The sequence below is a fragment of the Schistocerca americana genome, chromosome 8 (genome assembly GCF_021461395.2).
Source record: "Schistocerca americana isolate TAMUIC-IGC-003095 chromosome 8, iqSchAmer2.1, whole genome shotgun sequence".
Classification (NCBI taxonomy): domain Eukaryota; kingdom Metazoa; phylum Arthropoda; class Insecta; order Orthoptera; family Acrididae; genus Schistocerca; species Schistocerca americana.
The window spans coordinates 93,918,223-93,926,393 of NC_060126.1; positions in this window are offsets into that span (position 1 = coordinate 93,918,223).

Sequence of the window (8,171 nt, forward strand, 5' to 3'; positions counted from 1 at the left end):
ATACAGTCTCTACATTGGCTGAAAAGTGCTTGGTGCCAGGAGCAGCAGAATGCGGTGTCACCAGCCGGCAGTCATGCTTGATGTAACCTGAATCACAGAGTGACATATCCGTGCTGTGTTCACTGGGAGGAGGTGGTGAAGTTTTGTACGCTTGCTCTATGGAAAAATCCTCTGGTCCCTACAGCAAGTGAAAGGGCAGACCACTGTATCTGGCGAGCGAACGTTATGTGTGGCCTATTGCTGCTACGATCTAGGGTTACTTTCTCATGTGTACCGGTGATTCGATCTCGTCAACAGATCATGATAGTCTGGATTATGAAAACTGACGGAGTTACAGCAAATGCACGAAATACATCACTACATTAATTAATAAAACTAACATAGATGGGTCCGCAGCTCGAGGTCTCGAGGCAGCGTTTCTCACTTCCCGAGCACGGGGTCCCGGTTCTATTTCCAGCAGGTTCAGGGATTTTCACCTGCACCGAGACGACAGGGTATTGTTGTGTCGTCTTCATCATCATCATTCATCCCCATCACGGTCGGAGGAAGGCAATGGCAAACTACCTGCATTAGGACCGTGCCTAGTACGGCGGTGCGGGTCTCAAGCATCGTTCCCCTACGCTCTGTCAGGAGTTTGGGACTTCATTTCTAACACAGATGGAGCTTAATAGCTACAAGAGACGTACACTATGTCAAACTATATTTGCTGTTCACAGATGCATATGACCGAAATATTTCAGGTATTCATCAAACAGTTCAGAAGCTACAATGTTATTCGAAAGAACGGAATGCTCAGACTGAGATAGGACACCGTAATTCAGACATTTAAATATTAAAAAAAATGACAGTATGATAAAATTATATACTTTACTTATCTTACTGTGTAGAAAGCTTGTTGATATATTATTGATTTTGTAGTGAAAATAGCATTTAATAGAAGTCGTGATCAGTAAAAATTACTAACTAAGAAGAGGTGTAAAATATGCAAAATTTGAAAACACCAACTGAAAGCCCATAAAAACAGCTTCAAAATGACATGCCATTTCAGTGTACGGAATTTTGTACCCGGTCGTATAGCGATAAACTGCCCGTCTAGAAACTCAAAGGTCACGAGATGGAATCTCTGTCAGACATGAAATTATCAGTCACCCATTAACTTAGCCTTCACCTTTCAGTCATATGAAGAATCTTCAGGAAAATCACGTGGTTGGTATCCCTCATTAAGGGGGAGCAATAGGGTGACGGTCGAAAAAAGTACTAAGTTTGTATTATGGAATTCGAATGTATATACATGGAAGAATTACTCCTCAAAATAACATGCGCAAACCCCAAAAACCATGATTCTGCGAGCGTACGTCAGAGTCATGCAAGTCACCTTGATGGCATTCAATTGACAGATTGTACTAGGTCGTTGATCAGCACGGTATTATTGTTATTATTAATATTATTATTATTGTTACTGTTATTACGCCCATGGCCAGAAAAAGAACAGAACACATTTAACGACTAGATAGAGGACGTTCCTGTTCACAGGACATATACACTGCTATGTTCTGCAGCAACTGTTAGCATTTCAGTCAGCGCAGTTCAGCGTGTGTCCTGTTGCCTAGTAGGCACAGGGCCCACCGCGGTGCTGCTCCCGTCATTTCGCCATGTCCCATACGTTTTAGATTGGCAGCACGTCTGGTTATCTGGCGAACCAGGGCAAAAGGTTGACATCCTGTGAGTCCAAGACAGCAAGTGTTCGTGCATCAACATGTGGTCGTGCATTGTCTTGCTGAAAAATGGCGTCTGGGGTGTTGTGCGGACAGGTTATGGTTATTGATCGCAGGACGTCGTTCAAGCAGGTCACTCTGGTTACACTGTCCAGGACACGCACCAACTGTGATCTGTGGTTGTATCCAATAGCACACCACACCGTAAGTCCTGGAGTTGGCGCTGTATGTCTTGTGCGATGCAGCCACTGTGATGTCGCTCCCCGTGTCTGCGGCCGACCAAAATGCGGCCATCATTTTCAAACAAACAAAACCTGGATTCGTCTGGAAACACTGTCTAACGGCATTCCTGTCCCCAGTGATGTCGTTACATACATCATTGCTATCTAGCATTTTTCTGCACATTCGTCGAAAGTAGGCGGGGAAGTGGCCGACGCGAACGTAACCTGTGCCGTAATAAACGACGAAGGACCGTCACCACTGATACTGTACGATGTGTTACGCTGTTCCACTGTTGCGCCAGAGCCGAGGAGGACGTAGATCTGTCCTAAAATGCCATTCGGATGAGGAGTCTATCTTATCGAGGGGTTGCCTGAGTGGAGCGACCTGACCCCTCTCGTCCTACGGCCCTTCCGTGAGCCATTCTGCACACACCCGTTGCACTGCCGTAACAATTCGTCCCACACGAGCAGCAATTTCCCGAATGTGTGCATCACATTATTTCATGCCAATAATGCGCCCTCTTTCAAGCTCACTGATTTGACGGTACGGTTCGCGAATACGTCTGCGAGGCATCCTGCACGTCTGCTCAAGTCACACTGTCCCATCACCTTCGGTTTATAGCGACAACGAGAGCCTCAAGCACATTTTAACGGTAGGTGGTGTTGCGACGCGCCATCGATGTTAATATTTTACTCACGGGCCGACATTGTTAAAATGCTGATCACTTCTGCAGAACATACTAATGTACATGTCCTATGAATATGAACGTCCGGTCTCTAGTCGTTCAAGATGTTCTGTTTTTCTGGACATAAGTGTATTATTTTTATTGGTATTGATATTATTATTAGTGGTAGTAGAGCTATTAGTAGAATTTTCTCTAATACTAGTATATTCTTGATAATTTTTTTTAAATTAATGAATCAAAGAGGAATACTAGATGTGATTCGACTGCGAGGTTTCGGATCTGAAAATGAAAGGCGTAGAAATAAAAAAAATGCTTTTCCAGTCGACGTAGCATAATGACAGCCTAAGTGTATGTAAATGGTCTTTTCCTAAATTTCACACCGCATACTTGCAACAAGTTAAGAGCAGAAAGGAGAAGAGCATATTTCGGGCGGCGGCCCCACGTCTTGCGATTTATTTTCGTACGGAAGCGTACATACTGTGTGGTTGACAGGAGGAAGGTTCGACCTCGGGACTTGGTGAAATTCTCACAATGGGAGACAAAAACCTAGATTCACCAGGTGCCCAGCATGCACGCTTATCGCTCAGTACTAAGCTGGACGGGCAGAAATTACGACACAATTATTTTTCTGCATCGTGAATTACACGAGTATGTATTGTACGTGCACTTTTCTCTAACGAGTTTAAAATCTGAATGTGACTTCATATAGCCACTATCCCTATCTTCCACTTAATCTATCTTCAAAGCTTCTTCATAAGACCCTGTTGTAAAATCTTAGGCTTCCTGTATTACTACTACTTGCGAATTCTCTACGGCTGACGACGTTTCGCCACGCCCCCCCCCCCCGCCCCCCCACCCCTCCGTCCCCGCCCACCCATCTTCTTCTGGCTTGGCTTTCCTCAACGTTCATATTCCTTGTTTCCGGTGCCTCCTGAACACCATTTTGCCAGTTGGTTCGTGGCCGATCACTTTTCTTCTGCTGGGGTGATATCCACCATCCTATCCTATTTGGTATCCTGTCCTTATTCATTCTATTCAAATGACCAAATCAGATCAGCTGTTTTTGTTGGACATCGTCACAAATACCCCTACCGATTTTCGTCCTTTATAGGATTACGTCATTTATTGTCCTATCAATACTTGAGCGCCGGCCGCGGTGGTCTCGCGGTTCTAGGCGCGCAGTCCGGAACCGTGCGACTGCTACTGTCGCAGGTTCGAATCCTGCCTCGGGCATGGATGTGTGTGATGTCCTTAGGTTAGTTAGGTTTAAGTAGTTCTAAGTTCTAGGGGACTGATGACCACAGCAGTTGAGTCCCATAGTGCTCAGAGCCATTTGAACCAATACTTGAGCCTCGTCTTCAATAATCCATCTCAGTGGCAAACAGTTTGTTCTTTTTTCTTTTGTTAACGTTCCAGGCTTCTGCTCCGTACAAGAAAACACTCTGGACTATAGAATTACACGTTCTCTTCTACGTTGTTCTTCTTATCCTTTTGTTCCACAGAAGAGAGTTCATTGCCATTGTTACAGCTTGTTCTTCATTAATAATATTACTGATTTTGTGGTGTCACCGCCAGACACCACACTTGCTAGGTGGTAGCTTTAAATCGGCCGCGGTCCATTAGTACATGTCGGACCCGCGTGTCGCCACTGTGTGATCGCAGACCGAGCGCCACCACAAGGCAGGTCTCGAGATACGGACTAGGACTCGCCCCAGTTGTACGGACGACGTAGCTAGCGACTATACTGACGAAGCCTCGCTCCTTTGCCGAGCCGATAGTTAGAATAGCCTTCAGCTAAGTCAATGGCTACGACCTAGCAAGGCGCCATTAGTAACATTGCATGTATCTAAAGAGTCTCACTTGTATCGCCACAATCTCCAGATGTACCACAAGGATGGATTAAAGTTAAGTATTCCAGAAGCTACGTACTTTTCTTTATAGCATTCATTACGTCTCCTGTTTCAGACCTCGCGCCAATCCGGCTTTAACTTAGCGCGTGCCTTTCGGCTTCCTCTCGTTGTGTCTAGACTGTCTTGTCTAGACACAACAGATTTCATCACTGGTTGTATCGTGTTAATTAAATAACATCACAAGATATTTTGCTTTTCGGCATCTATAATTACTTCTTCATACTCCTTCAAATTATTTGCTTTTTCCCTTCTAAAAGCCAAGTACTCACACTTTTTAATGTTTATCTTCAGGCCAGTCTTACTGTATTCATCTTTAACCTGTGTTATTATATAGCTCAGATCATGTTCGTGTTCCGCTAGTACACTCTGGTCATCTGCAAAATACAAGCTAAATGTCTTGCTGTCCTCTACTGTCACTACCATAACCTGTCATTTTCTTTGCCAAGGCTATACGATTGCTCTTAGACGCAGCTTGAAGAGAGCCGGTGACAGCCCACATTCTTGCCTCAAACCCTTATTCACCTCGGATTCTTCTTTCCAACCATGCCCAACCCTTATAATCACTGCGTTATTTTCGTATAATTTCATGAAATATTTAAGCAGTTTTTGATCTCACAAACTGTGACGAGGTCGCGAATTGAACTGTGACCCGAATATAGAATAAATTTCCTTTACTTCACGTCTATGGTCACAATTTTTGGGTCATCACACTACCGGCTTCGGTATATAATGACCATCTTCAGATCCGTTTTATAAAAACATGTCCTAATATACTAGAGGCATAGTGGAATAGTTTTTGATCTATCTCTACCCGTTTCAACTTTTCCCAGTTTGTTGGTGGGTATATTATCATATGCTTTCTCTACGTCAATCGGTTCAACATGAGTCTCCAGTCCAGTCTTTCACATATTAATTTGACTGGGAAAATGTTGTCCATTACGGTAACGTTGTAAAACTTCTGCCACTGAAGAGCAGATGAGTCTTTTGATCCCAGTAAAACAAACTGTTTCAATCTGCTACACATATCCAGACCAGCAAACACACGACTATCAGGTAAAAAATTATATTTTTGGAACGCACACGCAGTAATAAGTGGAGGAAGTGAAGTCTCTACATAGGACACAAACACCCAATTTTACACATGTTTCACAACTTTTTATTTCATATTATCCACATTTCGTGTACCAAGACATTTTCTGGCATTACTCTTACAGAGTACCTGACAAAAAAAAAGTGAAGCACCCAGGAGGATTATTGCGGTGATTAGAAAATCAAGACAGATATACAAAGAAGTTGGCAGTTTGTGCCCATTTATCAGTATGACAGTGTACCCTCTCTAGACTGGATGCATTCAGCGATTCTCTTGGTATGGGTGTCATAAAGTAGCTTGAGCAGCGCACCATTATCTTTCCCCAGTCATCTTTTTCGATTTTCCCCGCCTTGCTGTCTCTTTGGTTTAATCGACTGTGGTCTTTAGTTTTCCCTCCAGAGGGTAGCGAGTGCAGAGAGGTGTACTATTCGGAAGCATGCGTGGTGGCGCCGGAGATAAGCCACGTTGTACAGGTCTGTTAACGCGACGGCGTGTTTCTGGCGGTGAAGACCTCAATTCTGATACCTTATACTGGCGCCAGTACAGTCAGCCCGCTGTGTGTGTGTCAAGTACAGCGCGGCGGCTGTGTGAATTCGGTGTGGTGTGGTGGGTGTGCCTTCGTGGTGTCCTGTCGGGGCAGTGAGGTGCGTTTGTGTGGGTCAGCCATCGCTCTGGATTATATATCCAAACTGCATTCTCATCACTGTTGTGGCACGTTCTCAGCATTACGACAATCTGACCACGGGAGTCCTGGTCGTACATCCCGATTCCAGTAGACTGTCGCCACGATGTTGCTATAGTCACAGTTACAGGAAACTGAAATATTCAAAACGTGTTCCACAATATTCAGATCCACGGAAAAGCAATGCGGAATTGCTCTATAATGATAGACTAGTTCTTAGCGCACTGGGAGTCCGCACCCTTAGGTGAGTGGTCAACACGTCTGACATGCAGCGGGCTTGGCTTCGATTCCCGGCCGGGTCGCAGACCTCCCTGCGCTCGATCACCGGTGCTGTAATGTCCTCATCATCATCTCATCATCATCGTCACCCAAATCGCCCAGTGTGGCGTCAACTGAACGGACTTGCAACTGGGAGGCGAGTGCCACACGATCATTTGATTTTTCAGCGCATTGGTTAAAGAGTGTTTATTTATGTGAAACCTAAGAAAGTTTCATTAAGTACTTAAGTAACTTGCCTAACCTTAAAGTGACCTGACTGCCGGTCACGTTATTTATTGTTCTAGTATAAATTGAAATTTTATGAATGCAGAAATACGGAAAACTAATGATTCCGTTTAAAACTTGTAAGTGATATACCTTGTGTATTTTGTATACTGTTTCGCGCATGCAGTAATCGGTTTATGGTACAGGAATTTGTTGTATACTTGTTCCGCCCTGTTCAAAATTTCGCAGATTCAGTCTGAGCCATAGAAAGTGACAGACTTGGATGACGACCGCTTTGACAGAGGGCGACTCTCGTACTGTTAACGGCTGAATGCGACACCATCTGCGTAAGTTCAGCAATTTGTTGTTAATTTCATTTACTCACTGGAAAATTGTTCCACTTGCAGTTACATAATATTGATCATTAACTATTTACTGCTTGCTGCAAACTTGAGTCTTGATATTAGCTCTGAGCGTTTAGATTAGGCTTTGAGGAGCAAATATTTGTTGCAGGCGGTATAAGTTAATGTGAGCTACTCTCAGCATGTGTTACTGAGTTTTAAGCCAAGTGTGGAAATTTAAATTTGGTGCAGTGGAACAGCACGTTTTTTCAGCCTTTTATCAAAAATTGTAAAAATCTGGACATTTTACGTAACCACGTTACAATCGACTAAGACTGGTTTTATAGAAACCATTCAAATTTTTGCTCTAATACACGCAGGTGGTCTGTGAGACCAAGGAAAATATTTTCACATTAACACAATGTCAGAAAATTGCTTCTAAGAAGCTCAGTACCTTTCAGTGACCTTAATAGAAGCCGTTTGGTATGGGGTACCTGGTATTTTAATAATAACACTTCCGGATAGCTTACGTGAAACAGTTCTAAGTGTATCACCGATGAGTCGCATGCACTGTTGTCAGCTTATTGTTATCTCCGCGTAGGTTATTCCCGTCAACGCATTTATGCAGTATTACCTTTGTTTTGTATTATAACAGACCTTTCTTTACTTGACAATTTATTTTAGCATCCTGGCGTATTAAACTGCATCATGGCATATTTATACTAGGCTGAAGATAAGAAAATTCGGCAGCTGATTAAAGAAATAATGGCCGAAAGTGTAGATGCTGATTACGAACACTGAGAATTCCATTTCGAAGTAATCCAGGACTCAGAATGTGAAAGTGGTACTGAACAAGAAGCATCGAATGATGAAACAGGAGACAATGATAATGGAGCAGATAGTGAGAAGTTTGTCGGTAAGGATGGATGGAAGTCACGTGCTCCACCAAAGAACTCGCGCACACGTTGTCATAACATCGTAACTTATTTACCGGTTCTTGATGAACAAGTTATGCACATACTTATTAACTGTATTAATAGGTA